The sequence below is a fragment of the Lissotriton vulgaris genome, chromosome 7 (assembly GCF_964263255.1).
Source record: "Lissotriton vulgaris chromosome 7, aLisVul1.2, whole genome shotgun sequence".
NCBI lineage: Eukaryota > Metazoa > Chordata > Amphibia > Caudata > Salamandridae > Lissotriton > Lissotriton vulgaris.
In genome coordinates, this window is record NC_141695.1 from 1,771,893,305 (window position 1) to 1,771,912,282 (window position 18,978).

At 45.7% G+C, this 18,978-nt stretch overlaps 1 protein-coding gene across 2 annotated transcripts in view; it reads left to right on the plus strand.

The window, feature by feature from the left end:
* Positions 1 to 18,978, plus strand: part of LOC147706641 (uncharacterized) — a 173,455-nt gene that overhangs the window by 84,410 nt on the left and 70,067 nt on the right. The gene's annotated exons all lie outside the window — the stretch shown is intronic.

An 18,978-nucleotide genomic window follows, 5' to 3' on the forward strand; every position in this document is an offset into this window, starting at 1 on the left:
CGTTCATGATTAGACATATACAGTGAAAGATATGGCTGCAAATGCTCTCCACATATAATATCCTGGTGGGCAGAGACAGTCTTTTTTCTTGCCTCCTCTATATTTCTCTTTTCCTTGAGGTAGGTCATACACAAATGTTTCAAGTCTCTTCTGGTTATGTATTCCATTGATTGCGGATCCTCAAAGTATTGGGGGCAACTTATTTTTTCAAGAAAGTCTCTGACATAACCTATCCATTTGTAGTCCCTGATATTGTCCAATACCATGATGTCCTTAAGAATAGCCCGATTAACAACACATTCTTCATTTGTCCAGACCCTATGCCAAAGAAGAACTGGCTGAATTCTAATAATGTCAGTGACATAAGATATTCCCAATTCAGCATGACATATCATTGTTGCAGTACTTTGGGGTACAGACAGGATGTGACATAACAACTTGTTTTCCAGGGTTTGAATTGAGGTAATATTTGAGTAACCCCATAATCCTGCCCCATAGATGGCTACCGATATACAGGTCGCATTATAAACAGTTAAAATCTCTTTTATGGGTTTTTTACCTAGTTTTTTAATAAAACATTTTAGGGCCATAATAGTCTTAGAGAATAACAGAGATCTAGCGTGAATAGCTGTAGTCCATGAGCCACTTTCATGGAACAGTATCCCTAGATAAGGGAAGGTGGGGGTCCTTTCTAAGGGATTGGAGTTTACAAAGATTTGCTTCACATGCTTGTTTGTTCTGGACCCACAGTACATAGATAAAGTTTTGGAACAATTAATTTTCAGATCTAAGTCAAGCATGAAGGTATTAAAGGCTGTAACCAAACTTTGTAAAGCCATTGGGGAGCGTGCCATCAAAACAGCATCATCAGCGTACATCAGTGCAGGGACAGGCCTGCCTCTCACCATGGGCATGTCCCTGCCCTCCTGCACGAGATGCCTTTCCATTCCGTTTATGTACAACAGAAATAGGAAGGGGGCTAGAACGCACCCTTGGCGCACACCCCGGCCGATCCCAAATTGTCTACTACATTCACCGTTTTTCCCGAATCTGACACTAGCAGTGGCCCCAGAATACAGCTCTCTTAGAAAACATATAATGGCATTGTCTACCCCCAAATCAGCCATAATTGACCATAACTTAGTGTGCGACACGCAGTCAAAGGCTGATGATAGATCAACGAATGTGAGGTATAGACGTTGTTTTTTGACCTTTATATACTTCTGCTGCAAGGTGAAGAGATTCAAACCTTGCTCTATAGTCCCTAGGCCCTTTTGAAACCCAAATTGGAAGTCACTTAACACCCCAGTTTCATCAGCCCAGCTTTGCAGTTTAGCTAAAATCACTCTTCCCAAAATTTTTATAGAAGAGTCCAATAGGGAAATTGGCCTGTAGCATGTACAACTTAGCCTGTTCCCTTTCTTAAATATTGGGACTATTGTTGATGTAAACCAGGTAGGTATTGGGCTATTTGCCAGAACGGCATTAAATAGCTGAACCAGCAGTGGCCCCCATAAATCGATGTTAGCCTTATAGAGGTCAGCTGGTATGCCGTCTGGGCCAGCTGCTTTGCCCCCCTTGGTCGCCTTTAGGCTTGCTGTAACTTCAGGGAGGGTCACAGTCAAGGTTCTAGATGTATCTAGATTTAACAACCCCGTCTCCTGACCTGCTTCAGAGGTTAGTTCCACAGCCATATAAAGGGAGGAAAAATGGGACACCCACTCATCTTCTGAGATGGCGATTTCCATGCGTGCTTTTTGTTCATATAGGAGGGGGGTGTTAATAACCCTCCAGAAAGCCGCCGGATCCTTTGATTTTGATGCATCGCATAGGTTATCCCATGCCTCCCTTTTTATCAAGGTCTTCCTATCCCTTAATGCTAGGTTGTAGTCCTTCCTTGCAATTCTAATTTGGTTTACATCCTTTGGTCTATTATGTATTGCATATCTAAGCTTTGTTAAGGCCTTAGTACACTTCCTATCAAACCATTTCCTATTGGACTTTAGGGAATTTTTCCTATTGACCCACAGTGCTTCTTTAATTTTACTAGAGATAATGCTAAAATGGGTTATTACTTCACAATTCTCTGCATGTTCATCTAAACAGATAGAAAAGCTACTCATGCAGTTCGTCAGTATTTTGTGCAGAAAATCATCTGGGACCAATCTGCTCCATTTAAGGTTATAACCATTTTGAGAACCTACCCTTATGTCCTGGACCATTTGGTTCTGACATTCTCTAGTGTCAGCTACGGTAAATAAGTTTTCCATTTTTAATACCTGTGGCAGGTGATCACTCAATGGTAGATCCATGATGTTTGCTTTAATCAATCTATTTGCAGAGCTAAGTGTGCATAAGCTAAAATCAATAATAGTTGAAGCACCTCGCCCGACAAAGGTTGGGGCAAACTTCGTTGTGTGGTGTGCTAATTCATTGACAAAGCCAAGATTAAAATTAAAAATCATTTCATTCAGTAAGTCGCCTAGTAGGGTGTGTTCAAAATGCGTCAAATTGACGTCTTGTTCCAACATTAGACCACAGATGCCCTTTTGGCCCTTTTTGCAGAGAGTACAGTTAAAATCACCCCCCCATAATATCATAACTTCCGCCCTCTTACTCTTATCGAATTCATTTTGCATTTCTAGGGCTAGTGTATCGAGTACATCCTTAATCATGCTATCTGAACAGTTATTATAGAAATTAAAAAGAACCATCTTTGGACCCTTCCTAGTATGTATCACGATTTTTTGGTAATAGCTGGATCCAGGGGAAAAAACAATTTTATCATATGCTAAAAGATTTGATATGTATACAATCAACCCCCCCTTAGGTCTTCCGTGCACACCGCCCACCGCAGGGGTAAAGTATGTTTTATAGCCATTAAGGTGTATTGGCGTGGTAGCCCAAGTTTCTTGAAGGGCTAATATTCCCACGTCGGTAATGGCCTCATCCCAGCTTGGATTTGTAATCTTTTGTTTTAACCCCGCCACATTCCAAAATAGTACCGTACAGGAATCTCTATCTACGGGAGACGTATCTACAATATCCCCTGAGCTGTTGGCCTGGCTCTCTTGTATGTGCTCATTTCCCCCCTGTATTTCTGTGGTTTCCTCCTCCCCCAGACAACTTGTAGAATCCTGGACTACGGGATTAATTGGTAGCCAGTTGTCTTCCTTAATCTTGGGGAGTCAATCCACTGCTTCCAAGCAGTCAAACCGATTGTAGCATGGGAAAAACGGGGGAATTTGAACATTGCCTATCCATCCTGAATCAAAGCCCTGTGGGTGGAAATAAGGAGGCCTGACTTTGTGATTCACAATGTTCCAGCCATCGTCATGCCTCCCATTCCACGGTATATTGTGGTAGTTGTTATCAGGGAACTGGCCAGTATTACCACCATGTCGGCGGTTTTCCCTGGTCCAACTCCACCTATTGTCCGGTTGTTCACCCTCCGGGTAAAAATAGGACAATGGCCTAGCCACGACTGACAGACCATGGTTTCTTGGGGGCCTTGATGTAATAAATTCTGCGGTGCGGGGATTCTCAAATGTTATTACTACACAGTCACCTTGTATCCTTTTTTTATTATTATTATTGTACCCCACCCAAGGAGTCCTTTCAACCATAAGGATATTGCTTTTGAAGGCCGGGGGGAGGGGGTAGTTATCATTTAACCAATGTATTGTTTTATTTACTAGTCCCCCATTATTTTCATATGATTTATCAGCAGGTTGGGGTACTCCAGTAAGGACCACAACATATGTTGAGGCTTCTGGTGGTAAATGTATGTTTCTACGTGTCTCCCTCTTTTCTTCAGTAACTCTATCCTTAGGAATTTGCGTAGGTGGGGCTGTTTGGTCAATGATGGTGGAATTTTTAGGTGTTGGTATAGCTTTCAGAGGTGGGTTAGTGGTGGGTTTTGGAGGTGGAATAGAGGTAGTTTTTAGAGATGGGTTGGTATTACCAATGCTTTTAGCAGCTGTGGGTGGTCTATTCGTAGTGGATTTCTTTTCAGAAACTTTATTGTTCGAATTGAAGCTAGGGGCACTAATATCTTTATGGATATTAGTCAATATTGTTTCCAGACATCGTAGCCTAACCTCAATGGGTTCCAATAGAATTTTTAGCATAGCGAAGATGTTATTATTAGCCATGCTTAGGGTACTGCTGTCTTCGTTCCCTCTAGCTTGATTATCAACTACCCCGCTTAGTTCCAATATCCCCTCCAAACTGCTATCCAGGATGGTTTCATCTGGCAAGCTTAATGTTATGCCCACACTTACCCGGGGACCACCCGTAGCACCGTTAGTATTAGTGTGAGCATCTGGGTTTGTGCATACATTTGATAGGGTGGGATCCAACTGGATTGGGTCATGAATCTTATCAGTCTGGGCTTTTTTCCCTTTACGAGTAGCCGTTTTAGTCGACTTTTGTTTACTACTCTTTAATTTGGGAATAGCCCCCTCCTTCCTTCCCCTTTCTATTAGGGTACTATCTATGGTTTCATTTTCTATTGCCACCGGACCATTTTCCAGTAGCAAAGAGAGATTTGGGGTTGCCTCCAGACCATCCTGTGTGGCAGGTAAATCACTGCCCTGATCTTTATGAACGATTACAAGTGACTTTGGGACAGATACATTATTAGGTGTACAAGCTTGTGCAATGTGACCCAGAGAAGAACGCTTTGCCATGGCTAGGTCTTGTGACACCCTTCTGTCCATCAGTGTGATCCCTTCATCGATAAGGGCATGCGTGCGCACTATGAAATCATCAAGGGTGCCCGTAAGTTTCTTTGCCCCAGCTAAAGCCATACTTCTAGTCTCTGGGTGAGACATGGTAGGTCCAATATATGGCAAGTAAAACTAATATATAACGACTTATAATCAGTTACCGGGCCAAACCCCGTATAGCAAAAGATTCAGTAATGAATGACAGCCAACTTACAGTTATACAGTCTCGATGTCCTTTGGCTGATCGCAACCGAACAGGGTACCTGGCACAGGCCAGGCTCCTCGGGCCTCTGAGGGCCTAAGAGGGCCCGCCCTTTGCCCGGGCTTAGCCCCGGGCGTCCCGCTCGCGTCCCGCGTAGCCGGCTCTGTCCCAGTTAAGAAGCGCCTCCTGGCGCGACGTCACTGTTGCGCGCCGCCGCGTTGCCTGCCGGGAACTGTAGTCCCGGAGCGGCGGCGCGATTACCCCAGGCTTTGACTCTTGGCTCCGGTGGCGGCGTTCTCCCAGCAAGGGAGCTGTCAGGTGAGTGACTCCTGGCTCGGTGGCGGCGTTCTCCCAGCAAGGGAGCTCCTGGGTCGTGTCTCGGCGCTCGGTGCTCGGTGGCGGCGTAGCGTTGTGCCTCCTCAGCTCTCCCCCGCTCCGCCGGCTCTGTCCCAGTTAAGAAGCGCCTCCTGGCGCGACGTCACTGTTGCGCGCCGCCGCGTTGCCTGCCGGGAACTGTAGTCCCGGAGCGGCGGCGCGATTACCCCAGGCTTTGACTCTTGGCTCCGGTGGCGGCGTTCTCCCAGCAAGGGAGCTGTCAGGTGAGTGACTCCTGGCTCGGTGGCGGCGTTCTCCCAGCAAGGGAGCTCCTGGGTCGTGTCTCGGCGCTCGGTGCTCGGTGGCGGCGTAGCGTTGTGCCTCCTCAGCTCTCCCCCGCTCCGCCGGCTCTGTCCCAGTTAAGAAGCGCCTCCTGGCGCGACGTCACTGTTGCGCGTCCGCTGCGTTGCCTGCCGGGAACTGTAGTCCCGGAGCGGCGGCGCGATTACCCCAGGCTTTGACTCTTGGCTCCGGTGGCGGCGTTCTCCCAGCAAGGGAGCTGTCAGGTGAGTGACTCCTGGCTCGGTGGCGGCGTTCTCCCAGCAAGGGAGCTCCTGGGTCGTGTCTCGGCGCTCGGTGCTCGGTGGCGGCGTAGCGTTGTGCCTCCTCAGCTCTCAGTTTGGTAATTAGGTCGTTATCACTCCCGGCTTTACGCAGCTCGCGGAGTGTTCTATTTATGGCCGTTTTTATTGCCCCTAAATCGAGAGATAAAAGAGTATGAGGGTGTTTTTTTGAGACGCTGATGGGCCGGAAAGGTGTTTTTTGGCCTATCTGTACATCAATTTCTTGAGGCAATTTGGACTTGGAATTCGAGAGGGCAAAATATTTCAAGACGGACTCCCAGGCAACAATGTTATCAGCATTCTGGTCTGCAGCACTTTCCCAGCGCATGTTCGCATCTTCCGCTAGTCGCTTCGGGTCATTGATGTTGCACTTGATTCTTTTACATTTTGTAGTTGTCGATAACTTAGGGCCATTGGTGGGAAATGTCAGAGCTGTTCCTTGAGCCCATAGTGTCAGTTCTTGCGGGAGATGGTCGCTGCACTCGAATGTGCCAATTCTGAAGGCTTGTACTAATGTGAACATTGAGAAAGATAGAAAGGTGTAGTCGATCGCCGAGTTCGCCACGGAGTTGTGGAAAGTTGCCGCCTGGGGTCTGTCCCCCAGGGACCGGCCATTTATTTAAATCAGGCCCAGGTTTGATAAATCTTCCATTAACCTTTTTGATAGGTTTCTCGAAGTGCCCCATGGACATGCTTCCAGTGGGGGAATCCTCCTGACAAGCAGATGATCTTCCATTGGCAGATTCTTGCCAGATGACTTCGAAAGGAACAAGTTAAAGTCTCCTGAGACAATAAGGTTCGAGTTTTCGGCTTCCGTTATTAATTTAGTCAATTCTGTTACTAGGTGTTTAGCCCCGCTTTTTTTGGCTTTTGGGTGCAAATAAGTGGTAACCAGGATTAATTCCTGCCTGATGGTTCCCGATGTTGATATTTCCAGCTGGACTGCAATGACCCCGTTTTCGATCCCCGAAGTATTTTTGTTAAGGAGTTCTTTTGCGTGGTTTATTGTTTGTATCGAGGTGTATATGATTAAGCCGCCTTTCTCGTGACCAAATTTTGAAGTTCTCCTTGCTGGGAGGTAGAATGTTTTATAACCCTGAAGATGGAATGGTTCTGCTAACCAGGTTTCCTGCAACAAAATTAAGTCATATTGCTGAAAGTATGACAGTAAGTCTTTGTTAAGGGTCTTTGCTCCTAGTCCATTTATGTTCCAGGAACATAGTTTTAGTGGCGGCCTTATGTTTGGAATGGTACTGTTTCTTTCGTTAAATTGTCATTGATCGGGCTGTCTGGTGTTGATTGTTTTTGCAATCCAGTCCCATTCTTGATGTGGGCTCCTGTTTTTTTGCTGGAGGTATGCCCCGGCCTTTCTTTCGGCTGAGCTTCCATGTGCTCCTCTTAGTATAGATATTTTGAATGTCCCTGGCTGGGGTTTACTCAAGGTCGATATAATCTTTTCTTGGGGGTTACGGAGTAGAGGAACCGGGTAGCCGGGGATGAGGTATGTTTTGATTCGAATCCCCCATTCTTTCAGTTGTTTTTCTTCTTTTAAAATTTTCTTCCCCGTTTCTCCTGTGTTCCAGGTTGTTTTTGTTATTTCCTGCTCGGATAGGTGTTTCATAGTAATAAATTCAATAGATTCCAAGTTTTTGCTAGTAAGTGCGCTTAAGGATATGATCGAGTTCAACACTCGAAGGATGTTGCTTTGGTTTAGAATATCATCATGGCCTTTAGATCTACAGTCAGGAATGAAGAGTATTGTTTTATGCTCATCGTCAGTGGTAGCCTCCTGTGGTAGTTCATGATTTGTTGCCCGTCCCATACTTTGATGTATATCGTAGGCTTGTAAGCCCCGCACTCTCTGGGCTTGTGAACCTTGCTCTCTCTCGGTCAAGGGACACGAGTTGACTATAGGATCACAGGGGTCATGTTCGTTGTTCTCCGGCAATGGACCAGATTTAATCTCGGGTGCAGTATTTTCAGCTGGTCCAGAGACTTGGACTCTCCGGGTCCGAGAATCCATGTCAAGCTTTACATTAAGTTATTTTTTACTGGCTGTTGAAAAGATACAGGTGGCGGGACTCCAGGGATTAGTGCCTCCAGTTGTTTGGGCGACCGGGTTGTGTACTGTAAGTGGGTCCACCATCTGGGTTTTTTTCACACTTTTGTTTGTCGCCACCAGCTCGTCACATTTTAGCCCTTCTTCGTCTGTCCCCTTCGTGGGCTGTTCTTCTGTATGATTGATCTTGGGAGAAGTTGTCTCTGAACCCTTGAGATCGGGAGCAGGGAGGGTGTTCTCACCAGACCTGGGGCTTAATTCCTCCTTTGTACTCCCTTGATCCTCCTTTATTTCTGCCAGGGATTTTTTTACTTCTAGGAAATAAGTTTTGATGGAACCTGTCTTATTTCTCCCTTTTCTCTTCATTTTCCTTCTTTGTTTAGCCGTCAGTTGTCTATTGCCCGGTTGATCCTGGCTTTCGACAATTGTCTTGGCCTGCTAATGTTCTTCTGGCCGGTGAACGGATAAGCATCCTGCTTGTTGGAATCTCGGTTCGTTCGAGTCCTTTGGCTGATCGTTTAATTTATTTAGGTCCATGATAGAGTTGGAGATGGTCACAACCTCAGTTATGTCCCTCATTTCATTGACTGGATTGTTTCTCTCGTTACTTGCTGCTACCCACACCTCTCTTTGCAAGTTGTTTACGGACTTGAGGTCTGTTAAAAGTTCGCTCATTGCATTTGGTAAGGTGGATAACTTGTGGATGATAGAGTAACATGTGCAGCTGGGCGGGCTGATTGTAGTTTGTGATTGAACTCTTTTAATCAGCTCATTCAAATCTAGTAACTTAGTGTCAATTTTAATGACATGAGTGGTTAGTCTAGTTAGCAGGTTTAATTGAATGTCCATTTTGTCCGAATGGTATTCCATTGCTTTTGTCACGAGGGTCATGGTATTTAGAAGTGACGCCCATAGACCACTCTCTTCTATCCTTTAAATCTTTGCTGAGTCGTAAGGTTTGCTTTCTTTGTCTTGAGTTAGCGTCACCCCTTTTCCCTGGGAGTATGTGTCCACCATCTTCTCCCATTTTTCAGTTGTCAGGGAGAATGAATAGGTTCCAACTGTCCCCGGGGATCGAGTCTGCTGTTTGTTGAAAACATTATTCGGTGGAGTAGCAATTTTGGTTTGTTGCCAGTTTGCGGCCTGCTCAGTTAGAATTGTGCCAAGGAGTCTAGATCGAGGTGGAGTTATTTTCTCCAGAGCTAGCTCGAGGGGCTCCGACTATGATTTTTTAACTGGTGTTGAGTGGTGCGATTGATTTTGTAGTGGGAGTTGTTTTAGATGCTCATAGAAGGATGTCTCTTTGCCTTGGTCGTCATGCTCGCCTGCTCCAAGGCCTCTTTTTGCTCTCACTTCCTTATTGGCTTCTGATCGTTTGGGTTGCCTTATGGGGCTTGCTCCGTCTTTTTCAGTGTGTTGGTGAATGATAGCTGCTGTAATTGAATTGAGCATAGACATAGACATAGACGAATTGGAGGTAGGGGCCCGGCGGGCCTGTGGAGGACTTTCATTATCCGGGAGAGTTGCCAATGTCGTTGCCGGTGGAGAGCATCTCCCTGGCACTATGCCTTCTGGTATTGTCGAGACAGTTTTCTCCGGAAGCAGAGGGAAGGGAAGGTCCCTCTGCGAGGAGTTCATGTAGTTTAGCACTGGTCCAGCATCTTTTACAAAGGCAAATTTGGAATAGATTTTTGGTTGGGAAAGAGATCTTTTTAGTTTTTGTTTGATGTGGGTTAGATTGATCTGAGACTAATCCCTCTAGTTCGGCGTCCCTGACCAGAGTAACTAGGGTATCATCCTCAGAGCCAGATCTCGGTTGGCTTGTTAGTGTCTCCTGGCTGAAAGAGGACACCTTAAGAATTTTGTTTTTTTTCCCCTGGTTGTTCACTAATGATGAAAGGCTCCGTCTTTCTTTGCCCGATCTCATGGTGCCTGCTATTCTGAGAATGGATTGCAACCCGGTGACCCGGTGCTCCAGGTGCACAGTTCTTTCACTTGTCGCTGTGCATTGGTATTGTGGTGCGACCACAATACCCCTCTGCAGAATCCCGCTTCTCCTTTCTCGCTTTCCCGCTTCTCGCAATTCGCAAATCGAGGTTCTTATATGGTTCTTAAATGCTCCTTAATGGTATTATAGCACCAAAGCACAGATTCTCCGTGGTTACAGAGTCTTTTTTAGCATCTATTCAATATCAAAGCCGCAACAGAACCGATCGCCCACAGTTCTCTTGCAGGGTATATCTCCTTATGGGGATAGTCATGCAAATTGTTGGCTTATTAGCCTGTGCTCTATTAAATCACATGTGTTTGTGTTTAGTTAGTGCTTTGGCTGTTCTTCGCTAGCAGTTTGCTATTCAAAAAAAAAAAAAGGAGTTCCAAAGTGCAGCACTGCGAGTCAAGAGTTCAGGGGGCCTTGCTACGGATTTGAACACGCTTGAACACCCTGCAGCACCAACTGAGGCTCTCACTATTCTTGTTTCAACCGCTGTTATGTGAAGCTCTATTTTCGGCACTTTTGCACTTTGCACTTCTCGTTTGTCTGAGCTGAGGTGCGCGCTGTGTTCTATAATTGCAGCCCCCCCTCCACAATGCTCAACTATTCGGGGGCTGCTAACACCCACCGCAGCCTCGGCACTCTCACCGTATCTTGTGTCCTGCTTCCGGTTCGAAGGTCTCTGACGTCCCCGCGAATCTTCACCGCCACTACTCCCTCTACCGCCAATGTTTCCCAATATTCCTCCGTGTGCAGGGCAAGAACCTCGTAGCACCCGCTGCTACTAAAGGGTTGCCGTGGCTCCCACCGCTTCTTGCTGCTTTTTGCTCCTGCCGCTGCCGAGGTTTTTGCTTTCCGCTGCCACTGGCGAGAGGCTCTCGCGGTCTCCTACTGCCTGGTGCCTCTTGCTGCCAAAGGATTTTTGCGAATTCTATCACCACAGGAGAGGCACCACAGTCTCCTAGCTTGCCTCTCACCGGTACCACTGCAAAACCGTAGGGTTTTCAAGATTTTTATGCCGCTACCGTAGGGACGCTTGCGGTCTCCTACCACCTCTCACGGCTCACGGCTCGCGGCACACGGCTTGCTTGCCTGCTTGCTGCTTGCTCACTGCTCACTGCTCGCTGCTGCTCTCTCATGGACGAAACACCGCAGCGGTAGGTGCCACAACAACCAACAACTCACCTCCACAGCTGGACGTATGCATGCATCTGTCCTTTCTTGTTCTGACTGCCATCCTAGTTCTGTCCTCCATCTCCGTGTCTTCTCTGCTCCTGGCTTGTTTCTCCCTCCACCTCGCTGGATCTGCCTGCCCGACCTCGGTCTCCACTTCTTTCCACCTTCCTGCTTCTTCCTCTCTCTCTTACATGCTGGCCTCGTTACTCTTCCCTCCTCTGTGTCTATAGAATCACCACCAGGTTGTTTGTCATTTGATTTTATGGCGTCCAGGCTTCCTATGGGTGTGATGAAGTCAGCGCATTCCACTAGAACCCTAACGTAGTTCTCTGCCTGCGTCTCCTTCAGGACCATGATGGAGGTGTCAGAATGTGCAGCCACCGGACCACACTAGGCTACAGAATGATTCTGCAGCTATGTGTGGGGTAAGCGTTTTGTCCTCCAAACTGATCACAAACCATTTAGCCTCATTCTGAAAGGAACAATAGTGAAGAACTACCTCAGCACCTCAATATCAGTTTGATATTTTACATATTTCGGGTGGTAGAGATATCAGAGAAGACGTTTTGTCGAATTTACCTACCAAAGGTGACACTGAGGAAAATGAAGCTGAAGATGTTGATCCAGATGAGGATCTTGAGAATTGTTTGCTTCTATTGAGGTAAAAAAAATGTGTGTACGTGTTCTGAAGCAGAATAGAGAAGTTCTGCCTCTAGTGGTACCTGGTCGCCAAAAGAGAAAAACCTTGACTGTGAGCTTCAACCTCTTTCTAGGGTTGCTGAAGAACTGTCTGTAGAGGATGGGCTGGTGGATAGATTGGACAAGTTAGTTCCCTTAACTTGTCTTAGACTTCAGTTAATCAATAAGTCACATGAAGGTAATTAGGGTTAACTCTAACCAAGCACAGGTTACAAGAGTTGACATAAAACAGGGGAGAAGGGCTGTTTAATTTGTGCCAGCAGTGATAACTCTTTCAAAGTATCCTCTTCCCCCTGGAATCTATCGATTTACAGGCTGGGCCTTAGAGAAATATTGACATTGACCAGATGGGTGCATTCAACTCCCTCTCTCATCACACATCCTTTGCCTAAGTCATGGTTGATTACTATTCTAATTGACCCCAAATAAGGTTTAATTGTGAGCCTTATTCCAAAAATGTTTATGGAAATTGAGTTCCTCGGGGAACTGATACTCTGGTCTCTGACAATGGAGTTTAATTTGTGAGCACTGAGGTGGAGAGTTTTCGCAAGAGCTCATTGTATCATCCTCAGACTAATGGTCACATAGAGTGCAGTTATGAGTGCTTTCATATGATGGGCTTTGAGTAATAATTTTGCTGCCATTCATGCAACCAGGGCTGTATTGTGGTTTATAGAACTACACCTCACTCTTCCACCAATGTGTTTCCTTTTGAAGTGTTGAGGCCACAGCTGAGTTACATCCAGCGGGGATGTTGAAGTGGGTCAAGATTGAAGCATAGTTGGCTGTACTTTATTAACCAGAAAACATGTGGCAAATGCCAAAACAAAAGAAATTTGGGTATGATGCAAGGAAGAAGACAAATATTGTGGTTCTCACGAATGGTGGTCTTGTTCATATATAAAAAAAACTTTTATGTCAAAAATGTGGAGGAGACGTTTGATGAGCCTGTATGTTAGAAAAGGTTTGAGGTAGTGCTGTTAGAGTGAGTGGTGGGCATTACTGGACTTCTTGTAAGGCTGTGAAACTGAACCCAGACAATGCTGTTCATAGGGAAATTCTATATTCAGCCAAGGAGACATCTTCAGAAGAGTGTGCTGGGCATGTATCTGGTCAAGGGCTGTGACTGACCTTCCTGGTCTTTGCTCTTGTTTTTATATTTTCTGTTGTTGTTTTCTATTGTAATCGGTCTCTTATTCATCTTCCTCTGTGTCCCACTTCCTTTGCATGGGGGAACATTTATTTGTTAAAGGAAGACATTTATGAGCAATATCTCTAGTTTGAGTGTCATCCTCTGTGTGAGCCCACAGGCCTACCACACCAAGTATTTTAAAGAATGTGAAGGTTCAAATATTTCACTGTGGAGACTGACAAATGATTTAGCTGACCTCCTGTCTGTGCTCATGCTGGTTGCTCTGCTTCTAAACCCTAATAAGCTATAGTTTATAAATTTGTTTATTTTGTAAAATTTATTTTTCTGTCTGATTTTGCAGGCTAGTGGTTCAAGTGCTATTGCAAATAATAAGGGTGATAGTGGACATCCTGGCCTTGTCCCCCTAGTTATTGATATGGGTCCATATATATATTTGTTTACTTTAATACGAGCCAACAGAGCTGTGTATAGTAATTTCACCCATTGCAGAAATATTGAGGGGAAACCCATCCTGATCAGTACTGCATGCAGATAACCCCATTCTATGGAATCAAATGCTTTAGCAGCATCTAAAAGAATCGCAGCCGCTTTGGTATTCGGGAGCAGGTAGTGTGATAGAGCAAATAGCGTTCTAGTGTTATGGGCTGTGGATCAGGCAGGGATAACTCCGGATTGGTCTGTTAGAATCAGGTAAGCATGGGCGAATTTTGCGAATCTCGTGTTCGTGAATTTTGCGGATTTGCGAACTCGCAATCCGCAAAATCCGCGAATTCTCGCGAATTTGCGGATTTTTTTTTGTGTTCGCGCGGGTTTCTGCCAGTTCGCGAGGGTTTTGTACAATTTCGCAAACGCGAACTTACCTGTCGGGTCGCAAGTTTTGCGAACTTGTTGTTTCTACGTGTCCAGCCTGTTTGGGACACTCTTCTTCATCACTGCCACTCTCTGTCACCACTGCCACTCTCTGACTACTCATGCCACCCTCTGGCCCACCCATGCCACCCTCTGTTTCATCACAGCACCCTCTGGTTGTCCAGTGTACATTATTGTGGCAAAGCAAAGCACACCTTCCCTGCCTCAAGTGACCTGAATTAATTTGGGGCTGATTAATGTGTCACAGAATATTTTTTTAGCTGGCACCTGCTTCCTTAGTGCTTTCTGATTAGTGATATTTTGCACTTGCTAAGTGCTTTCATTGTTGCAAAATTAGTTACAACACCTGCCCTGCCCCAACGGACAATAATGAATTAGGGGCTGATTAATGTGTCACTGGATTTGAACTTCCAGCCTGGCTCCTGCTTGTCTGCCTTAGCTGTAATTCAGGACCTTTGTGTAACTATTCTGAGGGTCAGAGCAGGGTCACATAATAGTTGCAAGTAGGCAACTGAACTCTGGAGGGGCCTCTCAGGAAGCACTACAGGAAATGCTACTAATGATGAGCTTGAACTTTTGAACCTGGTAAGTAGTTTCAGTTTTGCTAAGATCGTATTTCTGCAATTTAGCGCTTATTCGCGGGGCGCGAAGTTGAACTGGGAAGCCGCGAACTCACGCGAACAGTGCGAGCAAGCCATAAAATCCGCTGCTCGCGGATTTGCGGATTTTGCGGGGAATTCGCGAATCTCGCGGATTGCGAATTTACCGAAAATCCGCAAAATCTGCGAGCGTAACGGATTTTCCGCCCATGCTTAGAATCAGGCCAGTTAATAGGGGCTGAAGTCTAGAGGCCAATATTTTGGCTAAAATTTTAGTATCCACATTTATTAAAGATAGCGGTCAATACGATTCGCAATATTCCGGATCTTTGTTGGGTTTTAATAGTGTGATCAACAGAGCCTCCTTCAGTGTCAACGGTAATATCTTTTTTTTATGTGCATCCCCATATAATTCCACCAAGTGAGGCGCTAATTTATCCACAAATGTTTTATAGAATTCGCAGCTGAATCCGTCAGGGCCCGGTGCCTTACCATTGGGCATTGGCTTTATGACTTCAGTTACCTCTTCTACAGTAATTGGTAATGCCAAATATTCTCTCTGCGCGGCAGATAACCACGCTATGGTTACATCCGCCAGATACGCTCATATTTCCTCTGTAGTTACGGAGTGCTGTGTAGTGTACAAATTACCGTGTGTAGTCATAAATTCCAGCAGTATTTCCTGTGTGTCGTATTTTAGGTTACCGTTCGCGTCTCTAATCGCTTTCACTATCTGGGGTGCAGGTCCAGAACAGATTTTGTTAGCCAGTGCTTTGCCTGGTCTCCCACCTTCCCCATAGGTTTTCATTATATATTAAAGCTCGTCAGCAGCATACGTCTGGTATTCTGTCAGGAGAACTCTTATATCACCGAATACTTTAGTTGAGCCCGTACGCCCATAGTCTAGTTCCAACGCTCGCAGTTATTCTTCTCGTAGTGCTAGTTGCCTCCTGATATCTCTGAGTATACCTTCAGCAGTGCTTATGCATGTACCTCTAATGTTGGCTTTGAATGCTTCCCACAAAAGCCCAGGGTCCTCCGTGCTCGGCTGGTTAAACTCAAAGTAGTCTGTTATAGCCTGACTAATCGTGTCTGTGTATACTGGGTCTAGCAGTGCTTTCGCATTAAACCGCCAACTGTACGGTGGCAGGGTGTAATGTGATATTGTTATGTTTAGCATGACCGGATTCTGATCCGACAATGTCCGGGCCAAGTACTTCACAGAGTTTGCCCACAACATGACATCATCAGAAACCAACCAGTAGTCAATACGTGACCAACTATTATTTGCCACTGATATATGCATAGATTCTATTGTCTCAGGATGACGGTCTCTCCAAATATCAGTAAGTTGGTTTACAGACATAATATCTTTCAATTTACACAGAGCTCGCTTATGTGGTTCATTTGTCTTCCCTGACCGGACCTTGTCACCTTGCAATGCAATGTTAAAGTCTCCCCCCCAAATTAGTGGAATGTCAAGTAAGGCACATATTTTCCTCTCTAGAGTTATATAGAAATCAGGATGATCAATGTTTGGTCCGTACGTATTAATTATGGCAAGTTTGCAGCCTCTTAATGTACCTGTTATTATTACATAGCGCCCCATTGCATCAGAGTCAGTAGTATCTATATGGAATTGTATACCTTTTTTTACCAATATGATAACACCCCTAGTATAAGAGGAATATGATGACATATGTATTGATTCCACCCAGCGCCGCCCCACATTGCTAGTACCTGTTGGCGTCAGATGTGTCTCCTGCAGGAGAGCAACATTTATCTGATGACGATCTAGATATGCAAATACCTGTCGTATCTTTTTTGGAGTGTTCAGTCTCCCTACATTCCAAGTTAACAAAGACAATTTTTTTGAGTATAGTAATTCAGTAGACATTTTCAAACAGTGTAATTAAACATGATGGGGTATGAAGCTTATAGTACACTACAATTGTAACATCCAGAGTAAATCTAATGATGCAGCATTGCATAGCATGAGTTTGTAACACAGCGATGTCTCTCAAGTGCATTGGTCTACAAAAACCTGTCCAATACCTCACCCTCCACCCCCAGCCCACTTCAGCAACCCAACTATGCCAAAGACACGATCCCCTAAAAATAGATAACATAACTTAACTTTAGATGAGGTACACCTGCCTAGGGGGTCCACCTAGGTCACACAACTCCATCCAATTTAATGGATGTGGCCAGGTATAATACATAACTGCGGACATTTTTCTATTATCCAACCTATATATGTTTTAACAACTAAGTTGTATCGTTCAGTTTAGGCATTCGATGTGCATCATATAAAGAATTGAAGACCCACAATAAAACATACGCAACCCACAAAGATGTTTAGCAAGCTGTTACTGTGTGGCAGCATATACCTATCCGTCCCGGCAATGCAGACTCCGCCAACTCCTTAGTCCGGAATTTATGAATGACCACCTGGTGCAACCACATGTCCTTTGTCCCGACATGCGGCAGTCAGGTAGCGATGCCCTGCATTCAGTGTTTTCTCCGCAGTCATTCCACGTGCCGCTAGCCCTCACTGAGCAACAGTGCTGTTCATGATGATCTGTGCCGGAGGTCATTACTCCTTTGCAGCATTGACGTACACAGTTACAGTCATACTCATGTTGAAATAGTGCTGACATTATGCAGTCTATTACTCTGTATCTTGATGTCACTCTTCTCTGTGCTGTTCCTTCCGCCTGGTGTTGAGTTTCTTAAGATAGTCCTGCACAGCCTTCGGTGTTTGTAGAATTGTGGCTTGACCGTCATGGGTAACCCTCAGTGTGGCCGGGTATAGCATGGCGCATTCTATTCCCATGTCTCACAGTTTCTTTTTCATGGGGCTGAACTCCTTTCTCGCCAGCTGGACAGTCATCGTGAAATCCTGATAAAATTCTAAGTTATTGCCTTGATAGTTTATCTTCTGTTTTTCACGAGCCAACCGCAATATTGTATCCCGATCTCTGTAGTTGAGAACTCGAGCTATTATAGGTCATGGGGCGGCACCTGGCTTCGGTCTTGGGGCCAGGGATCTGTGCGCGCGGTCAATTAGGAAAACAGATGAGAGTTGCTCCATGCCAAACACGTTGCGGATGAGTTCCTCTATATACGGTTCCATTCAGCCCGTGTTGGTGGGCTCCGGAATTCCCGCTATTCTAATGTTGTTTCTGCGAGAGCGCGGTTCTAAATCTTCCGCCTTGTTTTTTATAGTGTCCAACACCTTTTCCATTTCTCTGCATTCCGTGGTCGTGCCATGTGATTCGTCCTCTACTGCAGATATGCGCATTTCAGCTTCAACCAATCGTTCTCCGTGTTTGACCAGCTTTGCAGCCATATTATCAACCCGTAGGGTGATGGTGTCCAGCTTACCATTAATGTCTTGTAGACTTTGTTGGATAGCCTGCAATACTCCTTCCATGCCAGCATTTAGTCCCCCATCAGTATCCGGCTCTGCATCCGATGTAGCTGTCGGGTTTTTCGTGGTTTTTTTCGATTCAAAGGGCAATTTAGATTGCTGCTTGTCCGGTTTACCCATGTTGGCTTACCACATTGCTCGAGAAATAGGGTGAGGACACCGCCCATATACTGGGCATTGATGTTCAACAAAGTTTTCTTCGCTGTGAGGTTTGCTGTAACCCCGGCCCTGCACTCCGTCGGATTTCTAAACGCTCTAGCAGGCCACCAATGCACACTGTTTTTCGGAGAAGCTCAATGTCAGAACCTCGCAGATGACTCGTTGAAGTGCTCCGCATACGTTATTGTAACAGCGCAATGGGCACCATCACTCTATTATGCTTCACAACTCCAGCATGTTCAAATGGGAAGCGCGGTTTTACTCCAGAATCCCCCGCAGTGACAAGCACAACAAGTCGAAGGTGTATCTAAATCCCAGCATTATGGTCTCACCCAATTGCCCACCAGGCTGCACACCAGACGTTTTGATGCAGTTTAGTGTCTAATTCCAAGGCATATACCCGCCCCGTAGCGTGGCTTGAATACACAAGCGCCGCCCCCTATTTCCACAGCTTCCACACTTACCACTTTATGATCAATAGATATGCAGCCGCTGAGCACTATTACCAGAGCACCGACAATTCAATTTTCGCATGTCTGGCAATGATAGTGATAACGATTGTGTCGGGGCTCCGTTTACTCACAGAATGGAAGCTCTTTATGTCCATCTGTCTAGTTCCCAGGCATTGTGTCCGGAGGCGGCCGCGCTGCGTCCCGGAAATGCGCCATGAAATGTCCAAGGGTTTCTTTATGCTTGTCCTCCCGCCATTTTAATCTCCAGGCAATATGCCCCCTGTGGCCGCGCTTTACTTGTGACACCCAGTTCTGACATTAGGAAATGTTCTTACAGTGGTGGAGCTTCCCGATTTTTAAGAATCAGGAGATACTTTGAGTACACACTGTCATGTATTTAATGTCTGAGTGCCGCTTTGTGCTTTCTCTAAGCGCGGAACAGTGTTCTTCTCACTACTAGGGCACGGCCATCTTGGTTGCGATCCAGAACGGTCCCTGGGTCTTAGTTTTATCTT